We start from the raw sequence: 14,247 nt of genomic DNA, 5'->3' as shown, positions 1-14,247 counted from the left end.
TTTTCTTAATGCATTGTATCTGGAAGGAAATGAAATTGACTAGGGGTAGTTTAATTTGTGATTAATATGATCAAATTGTACTTCTTAACTCAAATTGTGTGAATGAAAATGTATTTCTATGTGTTTATATAATTTTAGGTGGTTGAATAATGAATGATATTTGATAGGATGTGGTCTCATGAAATGAAAAATGTATGGGCAGGAAATACTTTGTACTTTTGTATTTATGTGTCTGAAAAAATAAACAGATATTCTTATTAAAATTTTTTGTTTTTCTCTTCCTATATAATTTGTTTTACTTCATATTTTGTGTTATTGTAAAGGTTGAATACATTTAACCAATAAACAAAAACAAAAAAAAGAATTTAAAACGATTACAGGACCACCCAGAATACAACAATCTCCCCTATAACTATAATTTGTGATTCAGACAAGCTTCATCTATGTAAGACATTTGGATAGTCTTCTCTTGCCTCTACAGAATCACCCTGGGCTTGACCGTAGTTAACAACATAATTGTTTAATTCTGTTCAAGCATCTACAGCAATGGTTTGAGGTAGTGGCCATAGCACCCAGAACCCTGAATCAAGATGGACACAAGTGATGTCTCCATTGGTTTTCATTGTAGCCAGTCCTATGCAATGTATACATTTAACTAGACCTGTGCTGGGGCTTACAAAACAGTAACCCATGAATATTCGTGAGTGACCTGTGAAAAAGTAGATGTCCCTTAGGAGCTGGTGATTCCACCATGAACTTGTAGTGGGATCAGGAGGCCAAGGTTTTCACTCTGAACTATTATGTCCCTTTCCCCCATTTTGGGTTTGCAACCCCCTAAAGCCATTACCCTCCCTGTGCCTAATACCTTACAGAGAGCTGGTCCAAATAATGGGTATTTAGTTCCATTTGATTTAGTTACTAGAATGAGGCCTATGATCTTTCCAGGAATATAGCAATGTTGTTTTCATATTTCTAGCACGATGCAAGTCTCATCAAACATAGACATACAATGGCTAACATTTGCAGACTTTACTAAACATGTAATGCATATGATATGATATAATAGGCTTAATACCCAGAGATTTCTAAGCACAGAACCGGGGATCGAACCTGTGTTGCTCCGTGTCGCCCTACTTCCAAGGAGAGCATGTTGCCCATGAGCTATGCTCCCGAGACTGCGAGTACATAGACAACTTGCACATCAATATGCACCCACTTAGTCTGGAGAATGCACAGTACTTATGTAGTTTAAAAGTAACATCCTACAATACAGTTAGGACAACACCTCTGATTCAGTCTTACAAAAACGTAATCCTTCCTTTATTTTCAAAATTCCAATCAGCCCTGGTATTCAGGAATTACAAGACATCACCACGCTGTATTGAGTTCGTAATATGGAGTCGGCAAACATCTCAAAACTATGAAGCAACTTTTGATTGTGATTCATGAAAACGCCCAGCTAGATATTGCACTTTTAAAGGGGCCTTCTCTTAAAAATATGATTAGTATACACCCCTCCCTCTTTGCCTTAAAACACCATCAAAGCAGGATTCTCCTGCACTCGTCTAGTAAGAGTACTTTAGACGATAAGTTATCCCACAAATGTGCACAACTGTGATGATAATTAGGTTGCTGGTTTTCAACAGATGATTCTTAAGAACAGCATCGTTCCCCCCAAATTGGGGGAACAACTGAGAACCGTTTCTGGTTTGGATGCCTTAGATAACAGGTATACACTTTTAGAACCTGCTTTTGGTTTAATTCCTCATGAGCAAGCAGTACAAAGTGAAACGTGTTGGGCAAATGAGGTTAAAATATACAGAATAAAGTATTGAAGCACAATCACAAACATTTTGGCTGATTAATTCAAACCTAAGCTGACGCTGAGTATGTGTAAATGCTATCCCCACCCGCATTATTTACTGTTCAAACCCCCACAACTCTACAACATTCTGGAAAGCTTCTGCAGCACAACTCACCCTCCCAACACAGCCACATGTGCAGGATGCACATCAAGTAAGAGACCTCTACTATAATAGAAACATTACATGTGTGTGAGATGCACAATGCTCTGAATCTGCACCAATGGCTCCCTGTGGATGAGGAGGGATTTTTGTGATGCAAATATTATTTTTCGAATAATGGTTCGAGTACCTATAGGAAATAGTCCTATGATACATAGTATCAATACATTTGAGACTAATAAACAAAGCATTTATATGCCCTCAACTGGAGGGATGGAAAACCCTCATCGAAAAGCGGACTAAACTCTACAATAAGTAAAGTCTAGAAGATCCGGCTCCAGCGCCAAAATCACATATTGTATCAAACTTTAAATATCGGACGGTTTCACTTTGACAACACACTTTGTATTCAATGGAAATTTCTTTAGGTTTTATTAAACCAACTCTAATAACATTTTGTTTCTGACTGAACACTCAAGCGAAAAAAACATATTGTTTTTAACTAAACACACAAATGAAAAAGTCTACACGTGTTTCAACCTTTCACAGGTTTACATAATTGCTAAGTTACTTCATTTCTACACAGCGCAGCATTGTAACCCATATTGGAGATATTCCCAGAGGTGCGAGATGTAAGGAAGAGTATACAAAGGGAACCAAAAACAAAAGGAAAATTGAAATTACTATTGTTTATATTGTACCCTTATACGTTGTCATGTTTATGTCTCATGTATCTCGATTTAGAATCACAAACACTCGTAATCTCTTCATATCTCAATTGTGTGAGCCACCACCTAAAATTGTCATGCCAGTAAACATATAATACAACAAATGTGCTGCCTCAATTAGTGGTATTCTACTCCAGTTGTCCTAATACCACTTATCCCAGATCCGTTGAAGCCTGGCTCTCTCACCACCATCACCAAAGACCCCTATATTAACCGTGTGCCTTGAAAACAGAATGCAGGTGTTGTACCAGAGCTATGAACTGATGTGTGCCTTACCTACAAATTGGATTCCTAGTTTCCAACGTAAAGATGTTGAGTAGCATGCACCAAAAATAACCTGGTCTGTTAAGTGGCCCACCTAGTAACAGATGATAGAAACGAGGGGTTGGGGGGTCATATTAATAGTCTCACTCCCTCAAGGCACTAACTTGTACAAGTCTCCATGTCACAAAGATATCTTCCGCTTACCCCTATGGGAATGGAACAATACTCAAGTGCCTGTGCTCAGGACGGTTTCTATCGTCGGCCTTATTGCCGGGCGTGTAATGTCTTATCTTCACTGCAGCTACTGTGCTCAAGGTTCATTACCATTGTAACTCTTATATGACCAATGTTTGACAACTCCAAGTGAAAGGTAAAATAAAAAGGACTTTTTAGGATACTGAATCGGTTTTCCCAACCCCAATTCAATCTTTTCCAAGTCCACAAAAATAGACCAAATGTAACCGGCGGCCTGACAGTAGGGCAAACATCCAAAGGGTGATAGTCCAGCAAAGGCTGCGTACTTACCTGGTATCTATATGCAAGGGACCGCTTTCAGGCTCCCTCGTGCAGCATTCCTCTCATGATTAGGATAAATCATGAAAGTAAGTGGAAAAGCTGCGGACAAGCAATGCTCTTTTAAAAGAATCCACTTCCAAAAAATGTTTCCACTTTCCTTTTGGACCACTTAAAAAAAAGATACATAAAAAGGATAGGGCTTTCCTGAAAGAGCGTAGTGAACTAAATGTCTCAATAAATCTCAACCTACAACACAGTAATGCTAGTGACATTGAGAGTTCCTGAGCAAGGGGATCTCCATCTATTAACCTTCCTACTGAATTACATTGTTATCAATCTTGTTCAGCCAAAATTTGGACTTTAGAAAACTTTAGAGAAAACCTAAGTAATCGGTTGTATATTAATTGACCTTTTCACAATTGACCTCTGGAGAATTGACTTTGGGAGAATTGAGCTAATTTAGAAGGTCAATTAGGACATATATGCGGGGGGAACCCCCCCGCAAGCCCCCACCCAATCTAAAAACCCCTGCAACCCCCCACCCAATCCTCTTATATTATTTATAATCCAAAACAAACCCAAAACATATATAAAATAACTAAAATGATATAAAGGTCAATTGTGCAGAAGGTCAATTAGAACCACTATAATTAGGTCAAATGTGCAAAAGGTCAATTGTAAAAGGTCAATTTTGGTAATGCCAAGTAATCATGCTGATTGCCTAGCAAATGGGTTCCACATCAATAACTGGCCCTTGTCAATGACATACCACAGTTTGGATGCTGATATTCCTCAATAACTTACAACATGTTGTGTGAATGTTTTCATTAACTGTTATCATTCTAATTGCCTCCTTAACCCTGCTTCTTCCCTGCATTCTGGCCTTCCTCCATGGGCCCCCCTCCTGCCCCCTCTAATGTAGCTAGGAATCTTGGAGTCATCTTCGACTCCTCCCTTTCCTTCATCCCTCAGATTCAGGACATTGTCAAGTAGTCCCACTTTCAACTCTTCCTTCTCAAAGGGACTCTACCCTTTCTCACCTTCCCCCAAGAGACTCAATGTTAACCATGCTCTGGTTCTCTCCAGGCTAAACTACTGCAATAGCCTCTTCCTTAATCTTCTTTCCCCCACCCTGCAACCCCTCCAGCTAACCCAGAATAAGGCAACAAGATTTATCCTTGGCCTCAAACCCAGGGACCACATCTCTTCTGCCCTAGAAAGCCTTCATTGGTTCCCGGTCTCAGCATGGATTAAATTAAAATCTATCTGTAGCATACACAGGCAATCTGGGGCTAGGGACCACTCTCCACCGCTTCCTGACCAAATAATCTGCTTCTAGACTCCTCCATTCCTCTGGCACCAACTCCCTCTGGGTTAAGCACTTTGCTAAACAGAGAGCTTGTGGGCGATCACTTTCCACGGCTGGCACCCCCCTGTGGAGCAGTCTCCCTCTCCCTCTGCATCTTGAGCAAGACCATCTTAAGTTCTGAAAAAACCTCAAGACCTTTCTCTCTACCCCTTCCTCTCCTCCTCTCTTCCCTGCTAATCTCACAGCAGCGTGACTGGTGTGCAGGGCGTTATATGTCCTCGGGGCCTTGACCCCTCACATCTCTCATCCCAGCCGCTGTCTTCTGCTGCACTTACTTGGGCTCACCCTACCCATGGGTGGTTGCATCTACCTTATGCACTTATGTTCTTCTATTAGCACTTACCCTGAGCACTTCTCCATGAGCTTCTAAGCACCTTATCCCTCACCCATCCTCCTCTCCCCCTCTGCACTTGCACGTTCTGAACACTCACAAGGCATCCCCTTCCCTTTATTCTCATTATTTGTTGTGCCATTAATGCAATTATGTATCCTTGCTGTATTTCAGTGTCTACCTTCCCCTGTCCCCACCCTGTCTGCCCTGTGGGCACTTTGAAACAGTTACGTTAATTGTATAAGCGCCTAATTAGTGAACAATGAATCAATAAATAAATAATAATGGGTTCCACATCAATATCTTGCTCTGAAATGATTTAACGTACAAAACCTAGTTGCTATTTCAGCGTTCTGCTTGAATAACCTACCCACTCTAGATTCTGTTATTCAAAAATGACTTGAAACGTGTTTGATAAATGTTTCAATAACACAATATTTAAGATAAATTCAAATTCTGATATTGGAAATTTGACTAAAATCTGTTAAATCAATCCGATGATACACCAGTTTACATATATTCAGAGGAAACTTCCCATTTCATGGTCTGAGTTTAGTCCTTTTGTTACATCAGGGCTAAGTTACATCACGTCTTCATAGCACAGCATTGTAACCCATACTGGAGATATCCCCATAGGTGGAAGATGTAAGGAGGAGCATACAAGGGGGAACAAAAACAAAAGGAACATTGAAATTACTATAGGTTATATTGTACCCTTATACTTTGTCATGTTTATGTCTCATACAACTCTATTTAGAATTACATAAACATAAACTCTTATATCTCTTCATATCTCAATTGTTTTTGTATTATATTTGTATTGTGTATTGTACTTCTGTTGTATTAAGAGTTTCATGCCAATAAACATATAATACAACAAAGGTGCCACCTCAATTAGTGATATTACACTCTAATAATAAAACCTAAAGACATTTCCATTGAATACAAAGTGTGTTGTCAAAGTGAAACCGTCCTTGGGGTTATGATATATTTGGAATTTGAGACATTATGTGGTTTTTGCGCTGGAGCCAGATCTTCTAGACTTTAACATATTTTTGCAATACTTGGAGGTTGATTCCATGTCCTGATGCTTGATTCTTTCCAAAATTATAAGTTTATGCAGAATAGTAGGTGGTGCAGCTCAGACTTAAGTGAAACCTCAATTGGCATTTAACATAAACTCGAGAATAACTTGGACTTTAATTTGAGAACACAACCTTCCAACATAAAATTAAAGAAAGCTCTGAAAACTGCATTTTTTTAGCTGATAATTTTGAAAACAATTAGAACTGGAACTTCCTCATATCCTTCAAGGGACAGAGCCCCACCAATCAATAAGATGCTTACTCCACCCTGAAGGCATTAAATGAGCTGCCCACCTATCAACAACTCAAATCTACTTGATCTACAAATAAACATGTAGTTGATATCTTGGCACATACCAAAATCACTATCCAACACTTTGGGAATGAGTGACCCTCTTACGTGATATCTATCAAGTTTGTGCATTAAGCAGGGCTGTTCATCCTTATAATGTTCAATGCACCAGAACAGAATCTTATTTTACATGCAAAATTTCTGTTGAAAACAGTGCTTATTTGTGCAGCCATCTTACATAAGTGACACATAGAGCAATATTCTTCATGAAGATCACAGTAAATATTTGGCAGAATGTGTTCAATTTGTTGATGAGGCCTACATTATTAAATTATCATTACTAAGTGAAAATTACCATGAGAATATCTTTCTGCATATCATTTTAAAATGATGGTAAATTCTGCCAAAGTCTTGTAAATTGAGCATGTGCTTATCCAGAGCTCAGTTTTCAAGTCAGACAGTTGAAAGGTCAGTTTTGTTAAAAACACACCCAATATGAATCAGTACTTAACCTATCAGCTGAGATCAACAGATACAGTTGTGGGTATTCAGAGCATAAGCCCTTGCCATAGGAATGCACAAAATGTACCTAGTGCAATCCAAAAACTAAGATTTCATATACTGCCACAGCCTAAGAGGCAAGCCGGATTACAGGTCATATGCCTGATTCTGTAGTAAAAGGCAGCTTCAAAGGACCAATGTCCATACAATACTGGCTGTTTGACCTGATCAGAGCAATAAGCCATAATCTCCTGTGTATATGCTTTATGGCCTGTGGTCTCTGAAAATTTGGTCATCACGTTTTTTGTTAATACACAACTCCAATGGCATTCAATGCACAGCTATAAAGGCTTTGACAGCATCAAATAATTAAAAAAAAAAACAGAAATATATTTGAATTCAGCAAAGTGGTCCACACCACATGCCTAAAATGTGATATATTAGTATATATGAATTATTGCATATTTTAACAACTCCCTCATTTTAAAAGCTACTGAAACATGAAGAATGATTATGAATCCAGAATTATGATGATATTGTATATATATATATATATATATATATATATATATATATATATATATATATATATATATATATATATATGCCTCAATAATTGTGCATTTCAATACAAGAAACTAAGAAAAAAAGACATATTGTAGTTCAATTTGATCATAGTTCCAGAGGCAAAAAGAGAGATAAATCTACTTGCCACATGGATAGATATTTTTGGCCAATCACAAAAAAGAGGATGATTGTTAATAATATCAGTAACTCAAGAGAGCCTATCATAGATCCTGTTCAATCAGGAATTGCTGCATCAAATGATGCTGCATGATGTTTTTAGTCAAGTATTTAAGGTAGAATACACAGGAAGTTGGTAATGTTCTTGTGAAATCTGCTGACGAAGGCTGTTTTTCTGACATGAAACTCTCAATTAAAGTTTCACTTGGATATGGATGATGGAAATCCTCCTTAAGGCAGTCTTTTCCAGAGGCATACAAATGTGAGAGCGTCTCTCAAGACAGAACCAGATTACCAGAAAGGGATTTTGGAAGCGGGGGACATATTGGGGGCAGGGTTTACCCAGAAGAGCTGACGGGAGCTGTTAATGTTACTATCTATTAATCCCCAATGTTTCAGAGGGTCTATTTATATCTGAATTTGTGACCATGGTGTTCAGCATGATTCATAGACTTCTTGACCTGCGAATACCCTAATTTGCATGCAAAGAATAATCCTGAATAGTGTTTTATACCCATTAAGAAAGAATAGGAAGACGGCTATTTTCTCCTTTTCCTTCCCATGAAAATAATGTCAATTTAAATACCAAATGCCAGTTTTCCCATATAGCATTGGTCAGAAAAGAAAGGGTTCTACCGTAAGTAGACTCGTGCTGCCAATTAAAATGAAGTGTTCATTCCTGTTCTATCTCAAATGTATACTCTCAAGTCTGTATGAACCATAAATGAATCTAGATGTTACGCTCTCCAAAATAAAAGCTTCTGTCCTAAACCCAAGACTGGAGAAAAAATAGGTGACTAAAATTAAAAACAACATTCCCATATGACAGGTCCTGTGCCGTTTAAAACCACCAAGTGCAAAATGACACAGGAATATGATTTAAATGTTCTCCCGCTAACATATTTCAGATGGGACTAGATTTATATGCAAATGGATATTTCTGATATGGTATTGAACAGCGAGCTACGATATAATTGTAGACCTTCCTGAGTGGGAAGCATCCCATACACCAATGTATTTTGTCCATGTTTATTCGCAGTAGAGGGGCTCTCACAATTGTGTCAGTAGTCTGTGTGAACATATTGTCAGTCTAGAAATACGGATACCTCTACTTTGAGGCATTTTGGTAGCCGTGGACCAACCGTCTCATGCACAAATCGACAGAATATCGGTTTTCGAGTTTGCCAATGAACGGCCATTTTGATGTAGCAAGAATCGCCATTTTGTTTTCTAACCATTGCTCATTGCTTTCTGTTCCTATTGCTTAGCAGTATATTTTCCGCTTACACTGCTCGACTGTGGAAAATTGTTGTCTGTATGTGAAAAGGACAAGGCCGCAGGGCCGTGAGGATAACAAGAGTTCACTGAAACACAAACGTAGGCAGTGCCAGGAAGAATGCCCGGCTCCCTCCCGAATGTAGCCCTGAAGCAGAGCTGCAGGGCATTTAATCATTTCACAGCTGCCAGCCAGTCTCGTTATATGGTAGAATATGTTAGAATAATACCGCTAAAGGCTTGAATTATGCTGTTCTAACGGTCCCCCTTTGCTGAGCCCGCTAGAGCATGTCGGCTCCCAGGATGCGAATAGCACCTGATAGATAGCAAGGTCCGGAATGCAACTCCCCCCCGTATGTAGTTCGCTTCCAAGAACAGACGCGCTGTGTTCTATTCAATAACCGAAAGAAGCCTTCGCACTCACAAATTGCAAATCTTTACTAGAATAGATGTTTGAAGGTGTCATAGTGGTCGGAGATGTCCATCATCACACCAAGTTCAAAGAAACCCAATAAAGGGGGGTGTTAAACATGTCAAAGCTGATTGTTTGATATGCATTTTGTATATATGTAACTGATGTCCGTAATTCACTCTCTTGCATCCCTCGAGGTCTAGAGATACACGTCGCAGGGCGTGAGACCGAGTTGGCCAACTGAGACTTTTGCTTTGCAATAAAACCCTAGCTTTGGGAATACAACCTCGTGTCTGGCGTCTCTATCGTGTGTGGTGACACGCCTTGTTTCCATAGACATCAGGGTCCCCTAGGGGCCCTTTTCAAGATGGCGCCCAAATAGGAACCCTCCCCCACTTGTTCCTTCGCGTAACGTTGTAATTGAGAAAGGCAGAGAACGGCGAGGATGGGACGATCGAGCCGGGATCAAGAGGTGTTCGGGGCGCCCTGTAAAAGTGATGAGAGACTCCTTTGCAGATCTGCACACATCTGATTCCTGATCGACGTGCCTGGCTAGAGAACAAGGAGGCGAGGGTCCCGAAACGAGGCGGAAGCCAAGAAACGCAGACACGACGTCCTTTGGTGCGTCAGTATACAGACGACTTGATTTATCAGGTGAGTCATTCCCCCATTCAAAGCATCCTGATATTGGTTGAGAGTTGACTTTGCAAAATCAAACGCCATAGGTAAGGTTGATTAACCAGGGGGAAGGTTGAAACATGCCTGGGGTATTGTCCACCCTAGCAGGGTTTTTCCGCTGTGGTACACAATCTTTGGAAGATGGCCAAATTGTACCACCTGGGGGAACGCCGGCGTATGAGATGTATGTGAAGTATGGAGTGGGTGCGATAATATTCTGTGAGACTTGGCATAGGCAAACCAGAAAGCAACAAGACCATCAGTGGCCGATTAATGGTAGTTTTGAGATGGCGAGGATAGATAACTTGGAAAGGGTGTTGTTAAGAAAGAAAGCGCGTCCTGCAGCATTTGAAACTATTAAAGACTGGAGAAAGGAAGCAATGCTCCGATTAAAAAGCAGAGCAAAGCATGCGTGCAGGCATAAATCAAAAGGTGAGGTAGCGGAAGAAAAAAAAGAGGAGGAGTGGACTGAGAGTCTAAGAAGGGCAGGCAGGCGTGACCAGTTGAATATAGAAAAGGTATACCCACAGCGAGAAGTACACATAGCAGATGAATTGATAGAAAATATATTGACCCATACAAAACAAGGCCCAAGATCAGAAGTAAGACCAGACACATCAGTAGCTATTGCCCAGACCCCGCCCGTAGCCCAAGCTCCCCCTCCGGTAGCTCAAGCCCTCCCACAGCCACAGACCGCGCACGTAACACTTCCTATTAGCCAACCAGGCCCACAACAGACACTCCCTGTTCCCATTGTCCCATCCGCACCTCCCGCCTTAGACACAGACTCGGTACCGTCCATTCCTCCCGGGGTTGAAGTTGAAACCGCGGGGGCAAGAGGCGCGACTGACCAAAGGGGGTGCACGAGGGTAACCCGCTGCGCAATCAGCAAAGAAAGGAAGGTGGAATTGCAGCAACAGGCAGAGATGTATATAGATGAGAATGATGGGACGGCAAAATTGGCTTCGAATATGACTTTCGTAGAAGCAACGAAAGACAGGTAGTGTTGGAATGCCTGGGTGAATATTTGGTGGAGAAATGGAAACAGCTAATTGGGAAATTACCACTGCAGCGATTGTTAGATTTGAATGCATTAGCACGCTGTAGGGAGAGGGATGAACAAGTGATAGAACATGTGTATAGTTTTTTTGAGCTTAAAGATGAATTAGATAATGACTATGCCGAAATGTTTACTGCACCTGGGTACAGGAGTAGAGATATCAGGAGAAATAGGAAGGAAACTGTAGAGCCATATATACAATGACGACATTCGATGTCGTCAGTACAAAGTGGCGACAAGTTAAAAGTATGTATGCGAGAAGCGTTTAGATCAAGGTTGTCCAACATATGGCCCGCGGGCCACAATGCGGCCCGCCAAGCCATTTTATGTGGCCCGCGAGGCCGTATGTTGGACAACGCTTGAGTAAAAAAAAAATATTTTTTTTTAATTTTTTTTTAAATGTGCCTGTGCGCATATCTACTCTGTGCTCTATTCGGGATACATAAAAGAAGAAGATGAATGAGAATTCTGAGCGCACACTCACTCTACTAGACTGCTATCAGCATCATCAGTCACAATATTTTTGGGGGGAGACTTGGAAACATTGGCACAAAAGGAGCCGCTCTGTGCTGGATCACCATCCTTTCACCAGTAAACCCGAATCAATCACCATGGCCCCCTTACAAATCCCAGCCATGCTGTGGCTGACCTGTGGACACATACATAATCGACTCAATAAACTTTCTCTGCATTTTTTATGGCGAATGCCAATTTCGCCACATTCATTTGGTGCAATTTTATTGCTTTTTTTACCACAAAAACCAGTGGCAGAACCCCTGCACACTCACTTTCTATATACCTTACCCAAAATCACCATCTATATTTTTTTGGTAAAAAAGCGTAAATAAATGCGGCAAAAAAATGTTTTGGCGAAATTGCCATTCGGCAAAAGTGGGCAATAGCAAATAATCTACACACACAAGAACAACCTTTCAAAAAATGCTCTCCAGAAATGTATAGAAAGGAAACAAAATCCATATCCAAATCCATGGGAACCAAAGTTTTCATTTGTTAGTGGATTGAGTTTGTTCACAAAATGGATCGGAGTACACTTCGAATAGTTGCTGCAGCTCTGGAGAAAATACGAGTGGAAGCTGAGAAACTTAACCTTTGCAGTGCTTTTTTCCTCGTCTCGAGACAAAGAAGAACAGCGGGAGCTCAGTTATGTTTACCTCTAAGCACAGTGCGGATCGATGAAAATGTCCATGCATTATACCAAGTACATTGGACATTATAGATGTGGCCATTGGGGTATCAAAGCATGGCGAATACCAAATGTACAGCACAATATGTTACCCCAGTAGTGCCCCAATAACACACTGCAACCTGCAAATGGGCCTCAGTGGACCACCTGCCAAGGTTTCTGGAAGTTGCTTATGATCTTGATCTGTGATCTATGATATGATCTGATATGATAGGTTATTTATAACGCGCTTAATACCCATGCAGCAGTGATCCCAATCATAAAAGTGAAACAGGCAAGCCCAACAGGTATAACTTATTTTCTTTCTTTTGGTAGCGCAGTCTGAGGGCAGCCTATACCCTTCAGGAGAGGTGTGAGCTGATACAGTTGCAACACAAAAAACAATAGTACTATGTTCCCAAAATACCTTAGTTCTTGTCTTTCGGATCTCAGCAGAGCCAGGCTTTTCAGCATCAGACCAGAAGCATGGGTGCCTTTGCGCTGGGTTGGGGTCAAGTCGGAGAGCAGCAGCGATGGGCCCCAATGATGCAGTTCTGTTTGGCAGTGGTGCTGATTTGCGGGTAGAAAACGCTGGGAACAGTAGACCGTGCCAAGTGGATGGCACTGGAAGACTCAGTGACCTCTGGGCCTTGACAAGGGAATACTTGCCTTTGGCGCTGTGCAGGCTCGGCTGACACAACACTACATATGGTTACGGCAAAGATGTCAAAGCTTCAGCATTGTCATTGAGCAGAACTCTGAGATTCAGGGTTGGTGGAGCGTCGAGGTTCAGGATGATTATGATGGTGTCAATGGGGCCAGCGCTGAGCAGCTACGCTCAGGAGGGCCATGGGCCCGTGTGGGGCCGACAGGCCAGTGGGCAGACTGCAACAGGCCTGCTCGAGCCATCCTGCTATTTATACAAATCTCGGGCCGAGCAGCGCCTGATGGGAGAAAGGAACTGCGCTACAATCTGCTCTTCTGCTGGGCTCTGCCTGCTGGAGCTTCCCCCTACACTACGGGACAGGCAGCTCTGCAGACGCTCAGAGCTTCCGGGGATTGGGGGGTTGGGGCTGGGTCAGGGACTGCCTTCTCAACCTCGCTTAGCGGGGCTTTCCAGAACTGACCCAACCCCTGCCCTCTTGCATGCAACTCATACTTAGCTGGCAGGGGAGAATGTGATCTCGAGGGCAGATCTCCCAGGGTGAGGCTTACCCATTGCACATCGGATTTGCTGACCCCTGCTATGTTCCCAAATCCGGGATACACGACTGCATTATTTATGGTAGTGGGGGACTGTGTTCGCACTCTCCCCCCGATTTATTGGTGAAAGAAAAGGTAAAGTGTGCACTCGGCCTGCTAGGTTGCATAATTTTAGATTGTGCTCACATTGCGTTTCTTCAATTAGGTTCACCTTTGGGTGATCGCTTTTCCACATTTTATTTGTTGAATTGAATTATGCTTCTTTCATCACCACAGAAGTAATGTGTATTACAGAGATAAGCTGCCATATGTATTGGGCACACTGCACATGCTCAGGCAGCATCAATCATGCTTTGTACAGGAAAATCCTGGCCTAAATTGGGAACAGCCAGCATAGACATGTTGCTACAGAGGCATATTGTGTGTACAACCAGCATGACAATGTGTTACATCAGTGACAGTGCTGTCTTACACTTTGGACACATTGATCATTAAAATGTGTTGTGTTGTAAAATGTTCTTTTCTGCTGTTGGTGACATGGAATTTTCATGTTCCCCTTTAGAACTGATTGTACATTTATGGCTTTTTGGTCACCTTTTCTGCTGTAAAATGCACCATTTCAACCCCATATTTGAAAAAAAA

At 41.4% G+C, this 14,247-nt stretch overlaps 1 non-coding gene across 1 annotated transcript; it reads left to right on the top strand.

Annotated features, from left to right (window-relative positions):
- Nucleotides 1–13,557: 13,557 nt before the first annotated feature.
- LOC138512726 (U1 spliceosomal RNA) lies at nucleotides 13,558–13,719 on the top strand. The gene has a single exon (XR_011281507.1). It is a non-coding gene; the product is annotated as a U1 spliceosomal RNA (small nuclear RNA).
- Nucleotides 13,720–14,247: the final 528 nt, after the last annotated feature.

Source organism: Ambystoma mexicanum, chromosome 6p (genome assembly GCF_040938575.1).
Source record: "Ambystoma mexicanum isolate Mex_15411 chromosome 6p, UKY_AmexF1_1, whole genome shotgun sequence".
Lineage (NCBI taxonomy): Eukaryota > Metazoa > Chordata > Amphibia > Caudata > Ambystomatidae > Ambystoma > Ambystoma mexicanum.
This window is presented reverse-complemented; position numbering and strand designations above follow the sequence as displayed.